This window comes from Orcinus orca, chromosome 21 (genome assembly GCF_937001465.1).
Source record: "Orcinus orca chromosome 21, mOrcOrc1.1, whole genome shotgun sequence".
Classification (NCBI taxonomy): Eukaryota; Metazoa; Chordata; class Mammalia; order Artiodactyla; family Delphinidae; genus Orcinus; species Orcinus orca.
This window is the reverse complement of record NC_064579.1, coordinates 8,998,443-9,019,162: the sequence shown is the minus strand read 5'-3', so window position 1 is coordinate 9,019,162 and position 20,720 is coordinate 8,998,443.

Sequence of the window (20,720 nt, the reverse complement as noted above, 5' to 3'; positions counted from 1 at the left end):
CTTCCTTGTACCAATATGACGTCTGTCATTTTTTTTTTTTTTTTCTGTACGTGGGCCTCACTGTTGTGGCCTCTCCCGTTGCAGAGCATAGGCTCTGGACGCACAGGCTCAGCGGCCATGGCTCATGGGCCCAGCAGCTCTGCGGCATGTGGGATCTTCCCGGACTGGGGCACGAACCCATGTCCCCTGCATCGGCAGGCGGACTCTCAACCACTGCGCCACCAGGGAAGCCCCGTCTGTCATTTTTAACATAGTCTTCATATTCTCCTAGGCCTATCTTTACCTTAAGACCAGTGCTGTTCAATACAGTAACCCTTAGTGCCATGTGACTATTAAAATTAAAATTAATTAAAATTATAATAAAATTTAAAATGTAGTTCCTTAGTCAACTAGTCACATGCCATGAGTTAAAGAGCTGCATATGGCTATTGGCTGCTGTATTAGATAATGATGCTGTAGACCAAGGGAGGAAAAGTACTGAGTATGGGCAAAATCTGGCCACTGCCTGTTTTTGTATATTAAGTTTTATTGGAAGACAGCAATGCCCATTCATTTCATATTGTCTTTGGCTGCTTTTGTGCTACGGTGGCTGAGTTGGGTAGTTCCAACAGAGACCAAATGGTTCACGAAGTCTAAAATAGTTACTATTTGATCCTTTGTGGAAAAAGTTTGCCAACTCCTCATTTAGACTATAAACTGCTTGCTTGAGGCGTAAATCTTCAAATACTTCCTTTTTTGTGGGAGCCAGCGTCCTGCTATGTTAGATTTTCTGGTAAGAGCAATTTGTTTGCTGAGTTGAGTTGACACCAAGTTAAGAAATTAACCTGTAGTTCTGCATCTAGAAAGTGATGGAGTCAAATTCAAAACAGTTTATCTGATACATGACTGTGTGCTCCTTTCACGTCATTCTGTTGCCTTTTGATCTGCTGGAGTCATTAATGCGCCAGTAGGAAGCCGATGATGACCACGAGTCAGAGCCATCAGCAAGATTCCCTCTGGATAAGCTTTATTCCCACACGTGCCTTCCACCTATGAGGTCCTCACATAAAACCAATCAGGATGGATTATAAAAGGGAAACTCAGATTCATTTGGGCCCCGATTCCTTCTCTCATCTCATGCCCCTCTATTACCCTCTTCGCTCTCTCTGCTCCAGCTACAGTGATGACCCTTTCTCATGAACTTGTGAGGCATGCTTTCACCCCAGCACTTTGCACTTGCTGCCTTTTCTGCCTCAGAAATATCGTGTTGGGCTCAGGTTGTGTACCAAGCATGCATAACTGATCATGGCAGACACACCGCCCACAATTCTCTCCCCACAAATATCCAATAGCTCCCGCTTTGGCTTCCTTCAAGATTGCTCATTTTCTCATGAGGCAGCCCTTGGCACTGCCGATCCCCTTTGCTTGTTCTATTTTCCTTAACATTTAGATTCTAACATAGAATATTTACCTTATTTATTTTATTTAGTGAATATTCTGTCTTCTCTCACTAGAAGGTAAACTCCATGAGAGCAGATCTTTTCATTGTCGATTGGCATTCTCCAATTCTAAATAAAGGATTTAGATCAAAATTCTCCAATCTCGTCCTCTGAATTTCTGTACTAACTGGCAGTCTGGAATAAAGGCAGTTGTATCTTAAGAGGTCAAGAGTAAAGTAGACAAACTAATAAGATACAATAAAAATAATAATGACCAAGCACTTTTGCTTGTAAGTTATCCTTTCTGCTCTAATCATAATATCTATCTATCTATCTACCTATCTATCTATCTATCTATCTACCTATCTATTTATCTATCTATGTAGATCAGGGAATAATAGTTGCAGCTGAATATGAAGAATAATTGTGTTGTGTGAGTGTGTGTGAGTTTGTTTGTGAGTGTATGTGTAAGAGAGAGAAAGGGAAACAGCTTGAGAATGGTGGCATTCATTGGAAAGTGTGTGAGAGGTCGAACTTGGTCAAATGCTAATAAAATGTATAATATATTTATCGGGCACGCCTACATAGGTGGTTGCAAACATAATGTGAGCAACTGAATTGTCCAATGCAGTTACCAAAGGATGTTCTCACTGTGGGTGCTGTATTAATTTGAGAAGTTTCTTGTACACTGAAAGAGATTCTTTTCATTCCTTCCCGTAAAAGTTTTTTTTTTTCCTCACCAGAAAAACTTAGAGATTGTCCACAAATCAAACAGAAAGGCAGTAAGAAGTAGCGTAAGGGATTCTGCTATCCCTCTGGATTCTCCTTACATTTTTACTCTGTAAATATAGGAAAAGATCAGTTCTATTCCTTTGAATCATTCTTCTTAACTGAAGGAAACAATATCTCACCACTATCTCAAAAATTAATTTTGCATAATCTGGACAGATGAAATGCGGTTCAGTGCTAAGGAACATGAAAAGAGTTTAGTGCAATGTCCTTGCTGTACAATTAAGTATTGATGCCAAGCTTTTTTTTTTTTTTCTTTTCTTTTGGGGTATGCGGGCCTCTCACTGTTGTGGCCTCTCCCGTTGCGGAGCACAGGCTCCGGACGTGCAGGCTCAGCAGCCATGGCTCACGGGCCCAGCCGCTCCGCGGCACGTGGGATCTTCCCGGACCGGGGCACGAACCCGTGTCCCCTGCATCGGCAGGCAGACTCTCAACCACTGCGCCACCAGGGAAACCCTGATGCCAATCTTTTAACTACCTTTGAAGTGGAAATGAAGAGACTTATAATAAAGATAATAAAGCTATGAAATTAGATACTTGCTAGGCATTCTTCCGTATTGGCCGAAATTAGATAATTAGTTTAGGATTTCTTAAATTACACATTTAGGAGTAGGAAAAAATAAGGACCTGATTCCCAGCAACACAAACTAATAATTTAATCTATACAAACTGATGAGTATTCACGGATACTCAAAAAATACTAACCACTGTTGTGTAGAGATTGGCTCAGTCTGGGTTAATAGAGAGCAGTTATAAAGCAGACACATTTGTCCAACATAAAATAATCTACCTTTAGAAAACAGAAGAACAATAAAAAGTCAGAAAAAATATCTTATTCTCACTTTCCATTGTTAAATTTTAAAATGTATTCATCCATCATTTCCCTTATTTTATTCTTTCAACAGTCTTATGGTTGTGCTTAAAGGTTTGACAGATTAAAAACAAAGACAAAACAACAACAACAAAAAACATGCCAGGCATGTCAGATCTTCCTTTTCTGATCTTTTCCTTTGCTCTTAGTGCTCCTATACAGTTTTTCTAATAATTCTCATAATAACATTGACCATTTCAAGTTCAAATCATTGGTGAAAAAATTATGTATGTCTCTGCTTGAAACATCGACCCCAGCAGACTCACCATCACTTTTACCATTATTCACCTCAGCTTTATAGTCTTTCTTAAGATACACTACAGATGTAGACATTCTGCTGAAGTCTTTTTTTTTTTGCGTTGCTACTTTTTTTTTTTTTTTTTTTTTGCAGTACGTGGTCCTCTCACTGTTGTGGCCTCTCCCGTTGCGGAGCACAGGCTCCGGACACGCAGGCTCAGCGGCCATGGCTCACAGGCCCAGCTGCTCCACAGCATGTGGAATCTTTCCGGACTGGGGCACAAACCTGTGTCCCCCGCATCAGCAGGAGGATTCCCAACCACTGCGCCACCAGGGAAGCCCTGCATTGCTACTTTTAAAGTGTGCAGAAAGCCTCCTGGAACCTCAAACAAACCATCCCAGATCTATTTTTAAATATGGAAATTGAGTTCCATTTTCAACGTAATGAACTTAATAAACCAGGTTTGTTTTTAAAGCTCCAGATGAAAGGTGTTGATTCTCTCCTCACCTCATCTAAACGGCTCAGGCATTACAGTGATGAGATTTAAGGTAAGTGATCCTTTACATGGCACTGACCTTGTATATGGAGCCAGTTGTGTGAAACAAGTCTTGATATCTCAGAGGTAAAACTGGGAATCATGTAGGATGGAAAAGACATACAAACTAGATTATCAGCTTGAGAGGTAAAAGTATATGACTTTTTGAAAGAAAGCATCATTACAGTAAGTATATTATAAAACCTCCCCAAATAATTTAGATCCCTTTTTAATAAAATGACCAAAATATAAGCAAATATAAGTATATCTATATTATTGTTTTGTTTTTGAAATCCTCTCTTTGGAATTGTTCTCAGTGCACTGGGCACATTTTTCTTTTAATTATTTTAACCTGGTTATAGCACACCTTCATCTTCTGAGCGGGGAAGCTGATTTTCAGAGGCAGTTAAAACCAATTTCGCTAGGTGTAAATAATGGGGTAGGTGGTCAGGCTAGCTAATATTATTTTTAATAAAATATAATTGGCGAATATTTAGCATTGAATTGGATTTTTTAGTAGTACAAATACTGCCTGCAAAGGCATTTCCAAACCTTGTTTGAATTACGACGGGACTAAAGAATACCTGTTACATGCATCATAGACCTACTGTACTCTCTTCTCTTTGAGAGTTTTTTGTTGATAAAAGGAGATATTCTAGAATGAAGAGAAGATGGTGTTGCTGGTTTCACCTTTCTTGTTCTACCGTTTCAGTGAGTCACCTCGTGGAGCTTATATGACACTAAGGCTGTTTAGCAACATAAAGTTTATGGAATGGCTATGAACATTCATATATCATTTTTTCTCAGAACTTTTATCATGTTTGAAGTGAGGTTCTTCTCAGTAAGGAAGATGATTCCATTTTAAACCTTTAACTCAGGTGCAAATAAAAACAATGAATGATTAAGAGGTTAAATTCTACTTTTTGTCAATAGTAAGGCTCCTCCTTTGCAGAAAAGCAAATTACTGGTCTGAGTTTATTTTTCTCCTATGGGGAGAAAAGGAAGAGATAGTCTTGATAGATAATAATGACTGATTTTATTATTAATTTACAGGAATGAATCCAGTTATTTTTCCTTTAAAATGATGCCTTCCTATGTAGGTTTGGTTGGATGTTAACATCATAGTCATAAATTTGGTTCTGGATATGGCCTTTTGAGTAGGAGGGAGGATTTTAATTTGGCAGATTAAGCCAGTTTATGTGTGTGTGTGTGTGTGTGTGTGTGTGTTTAAGGGGGGAAAGGGAGAGAGAGAGAGAGAGAGAGAGAGAGAGAGAGATCAGAAAAAATTTAACCTCTCATTTTAGAGGTTACACAAAATCCAACTGACCTTTTTAAAACCATCTAATTGTCACGCACTCAGGTACTTTCTGGGCTCGAACTGGCAGTCAGATATCACAAGAAAGGTTATTCTTGTTATTTCAAAACCTGTTTGAACCAAGAAGTATTGAGTGTCCTTGGGGAGATTCCAAGTAAGCTCATCCTGGTCTTCTCTTTAAGTAATTAATTACTTAATGTTTGTCAAGTGTTTTGAAGATGCTAAGTGAAATGTATGTGCTAATTAGTATTATTTATGAAAAGCAAATAAGACATTAATGGCTTCTATTTCCTCCCAGCTATGTCACTTTATCTGCCTAAGTTTCATGAACCTGAAGAATAGTTGCATTTTTATAGTTTTCTAAGATGCACAGTACAAAGAAAATGTTGTTTAAATCCAGAGACACAACAGATAAGAACTAGGTAATATGTTTTCCCTTTCTCTCCATCTAGTCCTCTAGTTTTACCAGCGATAAGTTGTCTCTGTAGAATAAAATAGAAGTGGTGTGTAAATGTCTAGTCATGTTTTACAGTGTGATTTGCATTATTTAAGTAAACTTTAGAATTGTACGAGAAACTTGAATTTCTGCATTAATTTAAAAGGAGGATTTAAGAGAGGAATAGAGGATTGTTTTCCCATAACACTCTTCACTGACAATTCTTAATAAAATAGCTGTTTCACTGTATCTTCCATTTTACACTATTAGTGATAACAGGAAAGTTCAGTCTATTTGAGCTCAACTGAATTCTGACCCCACTGTTACAGAGCTCATGAATATATAACTACATGAAAATACTGGTTGGGATGTGAAAAACATACACACATAGAGCAATGTAGGAAATGAAGAGACTGAGACGGCTAACAACTTGGGTCCTCGCTGATCTGTGTCTTCCATTCGTCACTAGATGTTCCAGTGCTAAGAGACACAGGAATCCAACACCAAAAGAACAGCTCAGTAGCAATTTTTGAGGCTTGGAAACATGTAATCTTTGTTATTGAACCTTGTGTAGCTGCAAATCCTGTTTTTAAATATAAAATTGCAGAAGGTTTTGCAACCTTTAAATCTTTTCTTGTCATTTTATGTTTCTGGTGTTAAATTTTGCTGTGTTAATGTCATTTTCACTTGGTGATATTTACAGCACCAAAATCAATGGTGAAGACACACAGAACATTGGAGGATCAACTCTACTTATTCCAAATACACTTTAATATTTTGACTGCCAGACTAGAGTTTGAGAAATAACTGCGATAGAATGATAATGAGAAGTTTAACAGTTTTATGATGGTTGAAGCTGACTTTATGAAAGTTGATACATTTCATCTTGTAGGTTTCAATTTCTCATTCCCTACTGAGAGATGGGGAGAATACATTGATACTGCATTTCAAATTGGCTAGATCAGAAGAAACAGCAGCTAAAATCCATTACAACCCAATTACATCCATCAGCTGAAGCTGTGTGCATTCATTCGTGAACATCAGCATTTAATCCATAAAGAGGAACTAATGAGAAATTTGAAAATGGAATCCACGCATCAGTAAGTTTGGAGAGATTTTTCTGGGATTAATGATCTGCCAGAGAATCTTCAACACACTGGAAAGCTGTTCTCTCTGCGTTTGTTTACTGACCAAGGGAAAAACGGTTTCCTCTGTCTCCTAATCAAATATTTGAAAGACTTAACTCATCTTAGCCCTTGAAAATGGGATGCCGTGTGCTTTGGAAGTAAGGTATGTATTGGTGGACACTGCTGTCTTTGAATGGGAAAAAATTGAATTATTAGATGGGGAATTCCCACCTAGATATCAGTAGCAAGTATCCTAAACGAATTCTTCCATCTCTAGAGTTACTCACAAAGCAGGGTCCTTTATACTCGAATCCTGGAAGCATGTTTAGAGTCGGCATAGTAGCAAAAAATCTGTGCCGTAGAAATTTAAACATAGTTTTCTTTTGTTTTGGTGATTGCATAGATAGAAATAAATATTCTACTTGTTGAATTCCAGTTACTTAAAGAGGAACATATAGACGATGTGGCATCAACTTATTCCCAATTTCATAACTTTGTATAATCTCTGACTGTAATAAACATACAGCTTGCAAAAACTAAACACTGGATGAAGCTTGAGAATTTGGGAGGATTTCTTCTCGTCAAGTGAAAATGGTTTCTGTCGGCATACAACTCAGAGATGTTACTATTCTGAGGTTTGGGTAGTGTAGTCATTGCAATGAAAGAAATGTGTGTGTAAAGTGTGGAGGATCTGACTTCTAATGATGTTTGGAAGAGGAGTTAGTTTATATTTTCAACTCACATAGGACAGTATGATCTGTTCCGTTGTTTTCTGGACTTCCTGGAGTGTGTTTATCCACATAGTTATGAATATACCACCTCATGATGTCAGTGGCTTTAATAGAGGTTAAAATGATAGGAAATTACAGAGCCCTTATTTTTTTCTTCTTATGTGAAATTTCAGCGGGAAGCTTAACTTCATTCCATCTTTAGGAAAATAAATTGCAAAAGGCATACGAAAGAGTTTGGTCTTTGTATTTTTGGCAAAAGTGAACCTTTGCCAGTGGAGGGATAATGTACACGTGTCAGAAGGGTTAGCCTGGCCGCAGTGAAGACTGGATTGGGATGAGGTAGTGAACAGAGGGTGTGGAGAGCATGTATTTTCAGGAAGAGTACTGACAGTGGAAACAGTTCTGGGAGAAGAAACATATTGAAGGGTATGTCAGAAGTAGAACCAACAGAACTCGGTGATTGAAAAACCAGATTTTTGTCTAGGATAACTAGGTTGTTGTTGGTGCCATTATTGGAAGAGGGACATTTGGGTGGCGGAGGAGATTATTTGCCTTTCATGTCGTTCCTTAATCTTTTTGAGAATCTTTTTAGAACACAGTTCCTGAGATGAACTGCCCGGAGTCAACTTGTACGGTCATGCTTCTAAGTGACAGGCTGTATCTCTGGATCAGCTGACCTGAACTTACACCCTGGTGTCATCTTTCTTACAAGTGAAAAAAGAAATCAAGGAAGAGAATTTTAAATAAGGAATTAAATAGTGACTTTCTCTGTGAATATCAAAATACATCCTCAGGCACTTTTAATAAAATTTTAGATTTTCTTAAAAGGTCTTTCTCTTCATATGTGTTCAAGGGACCAACTCCACTTAAGAAAGAGGCCAGAGAATTCAGGCCACTTCAAAGCTGCGTGTAGTCAACCTGAGATTGGGAGAAATTCCTTATTGGTAATTTCCTCTCTTCTGGGGATTTCTGTGGTTTCACAAATAATCTCTAAAAATACTTATTTTTTTAAACTTTTTAATTACTCTTAGTTTTGACTCCGTTGACTCAAAAAGGACTAAGAAGTTGAAGTCTGTGTTTGTTTGATGGGGAAGGGGCAGAGGGTAAGGGAAATAATTTAAAATTTAGCTGAAATAGGTAAAGAAGGATAAAACGGACAGACATCTGAGCTGCGCCAATAGATAAATTACCTGTATTTTTTTTAACGTGGTTACAGTTTCCAATGACATGAAAGTCTATAAAGTGTCAGGATTTACAATACTTAAAAGGGACAATAGAATGTTTAGATGCCATTTCATACTCCTCTTTAGTGTAATGCTCTCCTGAAGATTCATGAAATTTGTAACCTAATAAAACTAATTTAATAGAAAACATACACAAAACGTTGACTAATCCTTACGTCGTGCTTCTAGTGTTAAGTTGTGCTGTTTATATTTTCTGCTTTCTTTATATTATTTCTCATTCCCAAGTTGTTTCTTCCTCTCTTTCTCCATTTTACTTTTTTAGGAAGGCATCGAGAAAATAGGCAATAGACGTTTCATTTAGCCACACATATTGATATATCTTCATTAGCAGTTAAACAAGGGAGATTTTTCTGCAGCGCCTCAGTTGAATCTTAGTCATACATGCAGCAATGATACAGAATGTGGGTAATAGGTTGTCATAAAACTGGTTAAGGTCTATTCTGCTAAGCACAGGTAGGCTTAGGTTTCTTTTTCATTTCTTCACCTCTTAAATTTTGAAATAATCGTGGATTTACAGGAAGTTGAAAAGATAACACAGAGAGGTCCCAATTATCAAGTTTCCCCTAATGGTCGTGTAAACACAGTGCAATATCAAAACCAGGAATGTGTGTGTATAGTTTTATTCCATTTTATTCCATGCGTAGATTCTTATAACCGCCATCACAACCAGGATACAGAACAATCTCATCACCATAAATATCTATGGGCGCCATCATTTTAAGCTTGAATGATGTAGAGAAGCCTTACCATTCTTTAAGTTCCTTTACGGCTTTCTTCCTTCAAACTCTGTGATTTTATTTGTTTGGCTTGCCTTATTGAACTGAATAGGACCTTTAATACACTACTGAATAAAAGTAGTAAGAGTAAATATCCTTGGGGCTTCCCTAGTGGCGCAGTGGTTAAGAATCCGCCTGCCAATGCAGGGGACACGGGTTCGAGCCCTGGTCCGGGAAGATCCCACATGTCGCAGAGCAACTGAGCCTGTGCACCACAACTGCTGAGCCTGCACTCTAGAGCCCGCGAGCCACAACTACTGAGCCCACGTGCCACAGCTACTGGAGCCTGCGTGCCTAGAGCCCGTGCTCCGCAACAAGGGAAGCCACGGCAATGAGAAGCCCATATACCGCAATGAAGAGTAGCCCCTACTCACCACAACTGGAGAAAGCCCACACAGCAATGAGGACCCAACGCAGCCAAAAAATAAATATATAGATGTTCCTTTAAAAAAATAAAAGTAAAAGTACCTTGTTCCCAATCTTAGGGATTCATTTGTTCTCAACACTAAGTATGATGTTAGCTATATTTTTTGTTTTACATGGCACTTATCATCTTGACGAAATTTCCTTCTCTTCCTAGCTGTGTTTGTTTGTTTTGAAAAAGTGTTGAAGTTTACCAAATACACCTTTTTAAAAAAATTAAATTTAATTAATTAATTAATTAATGTATTTATTTTGGCTGCATTGGGTCTTTGTTGCTGCATGTGGGCTTTCTCTAGTTGCGACAAGCAGGGGCTACTCTTTGTTGGGTGTGCGGGCTTCTCATTGCGGTGGCTTCTCTTGTTGCGGAGCATGGGCTCTAGTTGCGTGGGCTCCGGAAGTTGTGGCACGTGGGCTCAGTAGGTGCGGCTCACAGGCTCTAGAGTGCAGGCTCAGTAGTTGTGGAGCACGGGCTCAGTTGCTCCATGGCATGTGGGATCTTCCCAGACCAGGGCTTGAACCTGTGTTACCTGCATTGGCAGGTGGATTCTTAACCACTGTGCCACCTGGGAAGCCCCAAATATATCTTTTTATAGTTTATTGACCTTTTGCTTTTCCAAGAAATAAGAAAAATGTGTTAAGGTCTCCTAATTCTCCTAATTCCTTTATATTAACAACATTTTGACATGTGTTTAAAATGATGTACTACCAGGTGCACAGATATTTTTAAGATTTATATCTTTGTTGTAAAATATATTTTTTCTCAGTAAAATCTTTTAAATCCCATTTATTATTTTTTAAACTTAATTCTATGGTATTAATACTGTATATTTCACTCTAAGGAGTCAGGATTTACTCTCTCCTCTGGCATATCTTTCCCACTTCCTTTTAATTCAACATTTCTTACAGACAATGTGCATTTTTATTCAATATGAGGGCTTTTTTCTTTTAAAAGATGTTTTAGGTTTAATGTTGGAATTTAGGCATGCAATTAATATGCATGATATAATAGATATGATGAAAGAAAGAAAGGAACTTGGCACTGAAGAGATAGGGAACACATGGTCTTTTCAAGAACAAATAGGACATATAAAAATAGGTCAAGAATTATGCCTTAAGGGAAATTCCAGTTAATTCCTAAAGCAAAAATAATACAGTCCATATTCCCTGAATATAATGCAATAAAATCAGAAGCTTGAAAGTTCTCTGTAGGTGAAACCTCAAAAATGTTCTTCTAAATAAATTGTGAAATAAAGACACAGTCTAAACAGATATTAATAACTATTTTGATGCTAAAGTTATTAAGAGTAGCAAAAAAAGCTGGGGAGAGGAGTGGGGGAAACAAAGCAAAGCTAGGGAAAATAAAAGGAATTAATAGAGGTAAAACTGGAAACTAATAAATGAAGAACAGAAAGAAGTGATCAATAAAACTAAAAATAAACTCTTTAAAATTATAAAATGAACAAACTTGGGTAACTTTCACCAATAAAAATACTAACAAATAACAGCAGGAATGAGAAAATAAATGGCATTCTTAATATAGTGCCCATTTAAATATAGTTTATATTAAAAATTAAGCACCTAAAAAAAAGACATTTTCTAGTGAGAGAAATTACCAAAGTTCACCTAAGGAATGGTAGAAAATGTTAATAGTACGTGGGAAAAGTATTGAAAGCTTATCTATCATGACAAGGCAAAAAAAGGGTCAGGATGTTTTATAGGTGAAGCTAACTTCACCTCTAAAGAAGAAATAATTCCTTGTAACGTATGCTTTTTGATTAGGGTCTTTCGCAAAGCATTCTATTGATGTAATATAACTCTGATATCAAAAGTGAACGAAAATAGAACATAAAAGAAAATTCATGAACACAGGTACAAAAATCATAAATAAACTGGTACCAAGTTAATTTCAGGAATGTATTAGCAGACTATTAATACATTATGCTCAAAAGATATGTGCTGAGAACAGAGAAGTATTTTAGATTATGAGACATGTGCATTAATATAATTAGTCCATTAACAAATTAAAGGAGAAAAGTGAATAAACATCTCAATATGGATGATTAAATCATTTGATTCATTATAATATTTGTTATTGACTCAGAAAAAAAAACCCTCTTAGTAAGCTAGTTATAAAAATAAACTTTTAAAACTTGGCTTTAAAAATCTACCAGAAACCTTAAGAAAACAACATAAACAATAGTGAAATATTTTATTAGTAAGTGTGAGAGGTTGAATAATATACCTCTCTCCAAAAAAGGTCCTAATTCCTGCAACCTGAGAATATGTTACGTTACATGGAAAAAGTGACCCTGCAGATGTAATTAAGCTAAGGTCCTTGAAATGGGAAGATGATCCTGGGTTATGTGGGTGACAGGAGGTTAGAGAGAGGAGAAGGCAATGTGATGATGGAAACAAGATGTTTAAGTGACATGAAGAGGAGCCTTGAACCATGGAATGCAGTCAGGCTCCAGGGACTGGTGGAGGCAACAGGCAGATCCTCCCTTGGGGCCTCCAGAAGGAGCCAGCTCTGCCGACATCTTGATTATAGTCCTGCAAGACTCATTCGGGACCTCCAGAACTGTAAAATAATGCATTAATGTTTAAGTCACAAAGTCTATGGGCAACTGTTACAATAGCACCAAGAAAACTGATACAAAAGAGAATCTTCAGTAAGTCAGAAATAAGAAAAGAATCCCAGTTATTATGCTAATATTGATACTTTTCGGAGATAATAGACCATGCAATCAAATGAAAGGAAAAGAATATATGTCTGTATGTGTATATACATACACACATAATCTATCTATCTATATCTATCTATCTATCTATCTATCTATCTATCTTTCTTTCTATCATCTATCTGAAACAAACTGTTTACCAAAAAAAAAAAAAAAAAAAAAAACTCAACAAGAATCAATGCGAAAGCTACCAGAACTAGTAAGAGTCCAGGAAAGTAGCCAGATAAAAAATCAATATTGAAAAATCAATAGGTTTCTTATACACTAGCAATGACCAATTTAAAACGTAATCGAAAAATGGGTCCCATTTAGAATAGCCACGAAACTCATTAAATACTTATGATTAGGTGTGGTAAGAAACTTATAAAACCTAATTAAAAAACTATAGAAATTTACTGAAGGTCATAAAGCATACCCTGAAGAAAGGGGAAAGTTACCTTATGTCCCTGGTAAGAAGGATTCAGTATTTGAAATAGGTAAACTCTCTCCAAATTATTCTTCGTATCAAGGGTAATCTGAAAATTTAAATCTATGAAGATTTTAAATTTAATGGAAAATTATGCACAAAATGTTAAGATAATATTTGAAAGGAAGACCAACTAGAGACTAGTCCTACCAAATATCAAAACATATTATAGAATTACAGCAATTTAGACAGCTTGGTTATTGCAGGAAGTAATAACAAAATTCACGGTACAGAATATAACGTTCAGAAATGTTTGTTTTTATGAGGATTCAACTTATCCAAAATTTGACATATGAAGTAGGAGGTAAACAATAAAATACTTCACACTGATACTTTGACAACTGGTTATCCAGTTGGGAAATTTCATTTAGCCCTCTCCATACCTCATTAAAATATAACTTTCTGCAGATGGATTCAAGAGCTAGATGAAGAACAGATCCTAAAGCTTTTAGAAGAAAATGCAGGAAAATATTAACATTGATTTTCTAATTATAATACAAACCTAGAAGTGACAAGGGGAATAATCTGTATGGTTGACTGCACGTGAATTGTAAATTATATATTGTTAAAAGGGTAGAAAGAAAATATATGCACCAGCTATGAAAAACAAAGCATTAATCACTTAAATACATTAGAAATTCTACAGATCAACAAGAAAAGACAAACAGATCAATAGAAAAATGAGCAAAGGACTTGAAGGAGGAATTTTCACACACATACTTGTACACACAATTATAAATGTCCCCATCACTAGTGTTTCCATTAGATTAGCAGAAAACTAAATGAATGAAAATCAAGGGGCAGCAAGGTGTTATAACGAAAGCTTACTATGTAACATATCTCTCTACAACATCAATTTTAAACAACAAGTGTTTAGTACTTCATAGTTTCTGTGGTGAGGGATCTGGGAGGTGCTTGACCAATTGTTTCTGGCTCAGGGTCTCTCAGCAGGTTGTAAACTCTTGGTTGGGGCTGCATTCATCTCAAGACTCAGCAAGTCTCAGGTGAACTGAAGGATCCAGTTCTAAGCTCTCACACAGTTAAGGTTCTTCAGTTCATTGTGAATTATTTGACTGAGGGTCTCAGTTCCTTGCCAGGGCACATGGGTCTTTCCAAAGGGCAATATGACATCTTGATTCCCCCAGCACAAAAGGGAGAGAAAGAGAGAGAGAGAGAGCGAGAGTGATGGAAGCCACAGTCTATTATAACAGCCCATCACTGAAATATTCTATTTGTTAAAAGTGAGTCAATAGGTTGGGCCGCTACTCAAGGAGAGAGAGTTACAGAAGTGTGTGAATATCAGGATGTAGGGATCATAGAGAGCCATCTTAGAGACTTTCATAATCTTAGTTGGAAAATAGACTACTGGAATTAATTTCAGAGGACAGCTTGGTGTTATCTACTGATGCTTAAAAGGCACAAACCCTGTACCAGTGGGTCCGTGGAGTCTGGTGCAATAGTTAGCAAGAATGAGATAGACTTCTGTACTGACAAGGAAAGTCGTTACGCCATATTGTTAAGTGACAAAAAACGAGTAACAGAACAATGCCTTGACTACAGTAGAGTCTCATTATGTAAATAATAAAGGCAAAAGAAATTTAAAAATAAAAATGTTTTGAATACGTGTATTTAGAAATGCAATGTTTTGCTTTATAAACTCATGAATTGTTTGAAATTCTTTTGTATCATTTAAAAGATAATACAGGAGTAGATAATTTCTAAACCAAAGATATCACTGATAGCTCTTCTAATTTAGTTGGATTCCCAAAAAACTTGGAGTGCCTTAGATGCGGGTAAACATTACTCATGACATAGATGTTTTTCTTTTATTGACTAGATATCAGTTACAAATTATTGAATCGGAGGTGATGTCTTACATCTACGGTAAGCTTAAATTCAAATACTGGAGAAAATATGTTCCAGATAGTTGTAGATAACATCAGGTCAAGTCATATTTTTATGACAATCTGTAGGATGACAACCTGATGGAACATTAAACATGGACGGAAAGCTCCGTGGATTTTTCTTCTGATCGAAACACAACAAAAACAAAACAAAATATAACTACAAAAGTTAAAAAAAAAATCTATTGTTACAATTAAAAAAAAAAAAAAAAAAAGAGGGCTTCCCTGGTGGCACAGTGGTTGAGAGTCCGCCCGCTGATGCAGGGGACACGGGTTCGTGCCCCAGTCCAGGAAGATCCCACATGCCGTGGAGCGGCTGGGCCCGTGAGCCATGGCCGCTGAGCTTGGGTGTCCGGAGCCTGTGCTCTGCAACGGGAGAGGCTACAACAGTGAGAGGCCCGTGTACGGCAAAAAAAAAAAAAAAAAAAGAAAGAAACCATGAGGGTAGAAGTTGGGAAGGATGACATAAATGGACCCTATCAGAATTAAATTTGGGGTAATTCGATATGATTGGCACTTGCTTCCTTTCATCCCTTCCTCTGCTTGCTCTGGACACACACACACATACACCTCTTATTTGTTTTTTATTTCCTGGATTTCAATCACTGCCAACAGCAGTACAATCTGATTTATATGTGCTCTAACTGCCGGCTACTTATTAATTTATTCAAGAAATATTTATGGAGTATCTTTTATGCCCAGCTACTATTCTGGGCACTGGTGATTTAGCAGTTGAACAGGATGGTTAAAGTCCCTCATCTTCTAGATGCATCCATTCTAGTGTGTGTTGATAGGAGGGGAGTAGAAATAATGTAATAAATAATGTGCAGAAGTGGCATATTAACAACAGGATATCCAAATTTTAATATTTCTATTTATGAATCACACAGAATCATATACCTGTGCTTGAAATATATGTGATCGCACAGCTAAGAGTAACCTTAAAGACACATGACATAAATTATTGCTCTCACTTCATTAGAAGGAAATTTGAGACAGAGGTGGTGATCATAAACTATATAAAGTCAAACTGAATTAGGTAGGGAACTTAGCAATTACGATTGAGCCAAATCAATATTTAATTTCAATTTAAAGGGTTTTTAATCCTCACTAACAGTCAAAACCTTGAGCAAACCCTTTCAATTACCCAGCTTTCCTAAACTAGGTAGAAACCCTAATCGTATGTATCAACATTATTTCTTTTCAGCCTAATTGTTGGTAATCCTTTGATGTTTTTCAAGATTTCACTCTTTTTGTTCCATTTTTAAATTATATATTGATTACACATAGGTTAAATCTAAATCCCACGACAACTTTGCTCTCTTTTACAGACAAAAATGTGACAGAAATGTGAACGTTCCTCAGATTAGAAATAGATTTGGGGTACAATGACTTCTAATAACAGTCTACCTTGATGTGGAAGAGTGTTTTAGGATCAGACCACTGAGTCTGAAACAAGACTCCATTGTTTACTGTTATTGCTTACAAATTCAGAACCTTTAGCAAAGCTGCTTCTAAACTACTCCATGTGAGACTACAGTAGTGGACAGTAGATTTTTAAAACTCACTTCTTTTGTCAACTAATTCTGTTGTCACACCCTAACCCACTCCAGGAACATGCACTGTGGTTGTCCTATTTCCCTGCAAAAGCTTTACTGTTAAGTCCTCTTCACTACTTCAGCTTCTTTGTTCAAACATTTGTCAGACCAGAGTTTTCTTCTTGGAATTTTGTCTTTTCTCTGGTCCAAGCGTCAAGGCAAATTTAGGACTGTAGCCCACTCCCTGCAGTACTGGCCCTTTACTAACTCCTGGAAATACCATTTCTCAAGGCAATTCCCTTCGTTTAAGGCAGCTGGAAGCTTGGCCACAGTAGTTAAATTTTTCTGGCAATATCATATGTACATATTCAGAAGGGTGGGTGTTAAGAAAGGGGAGATCAATTCTGGAGATCTTGTACTGGTTAAGTGTAGACACATACATTTCCAGGAATAAAAGTTATTTTTTCTTTAACCATTTTAGAATTGGTTTATTTCTCTGGCTCTACAGTTTCTCAACAGTTAAAACTCTTTTTTTTTCTTTTAACTTCCAAAGTAAAAATAGAGGATATAAGGAGAGGATCACATCACCTAAACACATCTAGGGAAAAAAAAAAAGCACACACACACACACACACTGGTCTGGTCAAAATCTCAGAAGATAATTTCTAGTATCCTCTACCATTTTTATACATTGTTGTAAAGGTAAATCACAAAAAACACTAGACTACATGTTACTGAATTAATTCTAGATAAGGATTTCTTATATATTCCTGAAAAGACAACATTTTTGCATTCAGATGAAGCCCCAAATCTCTTTTGTTTTGTAAGAGAAATATGCCATTTGCCAAATACCACTATACACACATTCACATGGGTTTATTTACATTGTTTATTTACATTGTTCCACTAAATATCTAAGATTGCATATAAGGGCTACATCAAATAAAAACGTATGACAGAAAGTAGAAGATGAAAGACGGAAACCAGCTAACCAAATATCAGTCAAGGGACACAAAGTAGACACAAGAATGAAGCTTGCACAGAAGTATCCACCAGAGTCCTCTCCACTGAGCGTAGAAACAAAAATGGCGACACCTTTTCTTGCAATCCTCCATAAAGAGAACCCTTCTCTCGTACTATGCTTTATACTGGTTAAACAAAAGCAAAGCAAGAGAAGAGCAATCATTAGTAGTTAAAAGGGAAATTTTTTTTCTGAGAATCATCGTAAGTGATTTAATATTTTATATAACACAGAACTCCGTCTCAGCCTCCTTAGAGTAGATGCAAAGGTAGATCAAGCAGTTACTTCTTTGAAAGGCCTGCAAAGCAGGACAAGGACGTCACTTGTGCAGCTCTGTAGGGGCCCAGACATGGGGGGTCCAGGAAAGAGTGGTCTCATACTTTAATGGGCATTAGGAACAACTGAATAGCTCAGAGTGTGCAGGTACCCGGACCCCACCTATGCAAGAGATTCTTATTCAAGAAGCCTTAGATGGGCTTCCCTGGTGGCGCAGTGGTAGAGAGTCCGCCTGCCGATGCAGGGGACACGGGTTCGTGCCCCAGTCCGGGAAGATCCCACATGCTGTGGAGCAGCTGGGGACGTGAGCCATAGCCGCTGAGCCTGCGCGTCCGGAGCCTGTGCTCCGCAGCGGGAGAGGCCACAACAGTGAGAGGCCCGCGTACCAAGTCTCAGATGGAACCCTGGAATATGCATTTGTAACAAGCGTTCCGAGTCATTCCAGTGAGGGACACATTTAAGAGCACCTAAATGATAGTTTCAATTTTTTTATACTCGGCAGATGACGCTTTCATGACAAATACGCTGCTAAAGATACATGTAAGATAGGCTTCAGAAATCCCCAGCCTCTCTCTCTCACTTGAAAAACACATTTCAGAGTGCACATTAGTGAGAATGATGTTGGAGGAATAACCCTACATCTGCTCTAATTAGTTGTTTTAAATAAATCATTTGCAAATTTCACTCTTAACTCTCATGACTAATAAATGCCTTCCAATATATTCCACAATTGACAGCAACATACCACTATGCCACCAATGTACAAATTACCTGGAGAGGAAAGTGTGAACAGGGTATCCTTCAGACAATGCTTGGCAAATACGATTTCTTTCAGCTTTTTAAAAATAGATATTGGGCAAGGTTAAGACTGAACTATCGGGCACATACCTAGCGTGTAGTTGTATTACACTACAAATAAGTAAATTATTTGGCCAAATAAATCTGAACAATATGTTTCAAGAGCAGCCAAGTTGGGTGTAAGATTTTTATGTTGTGAAAATCGTGGGGCTTAATAGAACGTGCTGGGAGAGAGGGCTTTCCGCTTTCACTTGCCAAGTCCAATGTTCTCCTTAGAATGTATTTTTAATCCTCATACATAAAAAGTTTTCACCAAAGTTATGACTCAACCACAAAAGAACAATATCTGGAAGTCATTCAAAGAACACTTAGGTTTGTGAAATTTTATTTGCTGATGTCCTTTACAAGACAAATTGTAGGAGCAGCGGTGCCCGGATGATGTAGCTTGTTCTAGACCCATTGGTTCTCAAAGTGTAATCTCCATATCAGAGCATTAGCATTGGAAACTTGTTTCAAATCCAAATTCTTGGGCCCCAGCCTAGACCTACTGAATCAGAATCCCTGAAGATGGCGTTGAGCGGTCTGTGTTTTTTATTACCAGGCCTTCCTAATGATTCTCATGCATGTTAAACTTTGCAAACTACAGCTCTGTAGCTTACTCAGATTTTAGGGACCTGGGAACATCTACCTAAAGCAATAACTTTAGTTTTGGTAAATTGATTTGTACTTCCTCTTTCTGGTAACAGGAAGGCCTTGAGACTATATGTGTAAATATATACACATTGACTCTAATTATACTAAACATTTCTACTTCATTTATTTCAAACTGTGCTTACTTTTATGTATTTTTCTTGTTCTTTAGTTACTGGTTGCAAGATGGTAGTTCTTGGGAAGACCTCATTTGGGCGGTCAATTCAGCACTTTAAAAATTGACTTTAGGGCTTCCCTGGTGGTGCAGTGGTTGAGAGTCCGCCTGCCGATGCAGGGGACACGGGTTCGTGCCCCGGTCCGGGAAGATCCCACATGCCGCGGAGTGGCTGGGCCTCTGAGCCATGGCCGCTGAGCCTGCGCGTCCAGAGCCTGTGCTCCTCAATGGGAGAGGCCACAACAGTGAGAGGCACGCGTACCGCAAAAAAAAAAAAATTGACTTTAACACTTTCGTTAATTTTAGTAATTTGAAAATGGCCCGTTCAAGTCCTTGCAGGTTGCCACACTCTGTTTTTTGCCTAATTCAGAGATTTGTGTCCCTGCCTGGTCCCTAGATGCATTTTGCTATAGTGCTTCAAGTCCAAAGGATATTAATATAAAAGGTAGTATTTTTTCAAGGCTTATCTCCTGCTATGCTCTCTTTTACTCCCTTATTCCAGTGACTGTTCTTGAATTTTACCAAATACATCTTGTACATTTCCACTCTTTTTTGTCTTTGTTTATTATACTCACCTTTTTTAAAAAATTAGTTTTTATTGGAGTATAGTTGCTTTACAATGTTGTGTTAGTTTCTACTGTACAGCAAAATGAATCAGCTATACATATATAAATCCCCTCTTTTTTGGCTATCCTTCCCATTTAGGTCACAACAGTGTGTTCAGCAGAGTTCTATATTCACCTTTACTAGAATGTACTTTTCATTCCTCTTCCACACCCTTCAGAGGCAGCTGAAATTCCACTTCTACCTTGAAGTCTTACCTTGACTTACAGATTATGCTGAGCCCAGCATAATCTGTATTGCTTTTTCAAAATACCATCTATTATCAGGAAATGCCACTGTACAGGTAATATCAATCCAATGAGAGTTTTAAGCTCCTTCAAATGCAGGAACTGTATCTTCTATTTGAATTCACATGGTTCAGTGGAGTGTCTTGTACACAGCTGGTGCTGCATAATTTTCTTATTAGCACAATCTATTAGATAGATTTAAAACCTCTATGCATATTAGGTACCAACTGCCTTTTTAAAAAAAATAAATTTATTTATTTATTTAGTCGTTCATTTATTTTTGGCTGCATTGGGTCTTCATTGCTGCACGCCAGCTTTCTCTAGTTGCGGTGAGCCAAGGCTACTCTTCGTTGTGGTGCG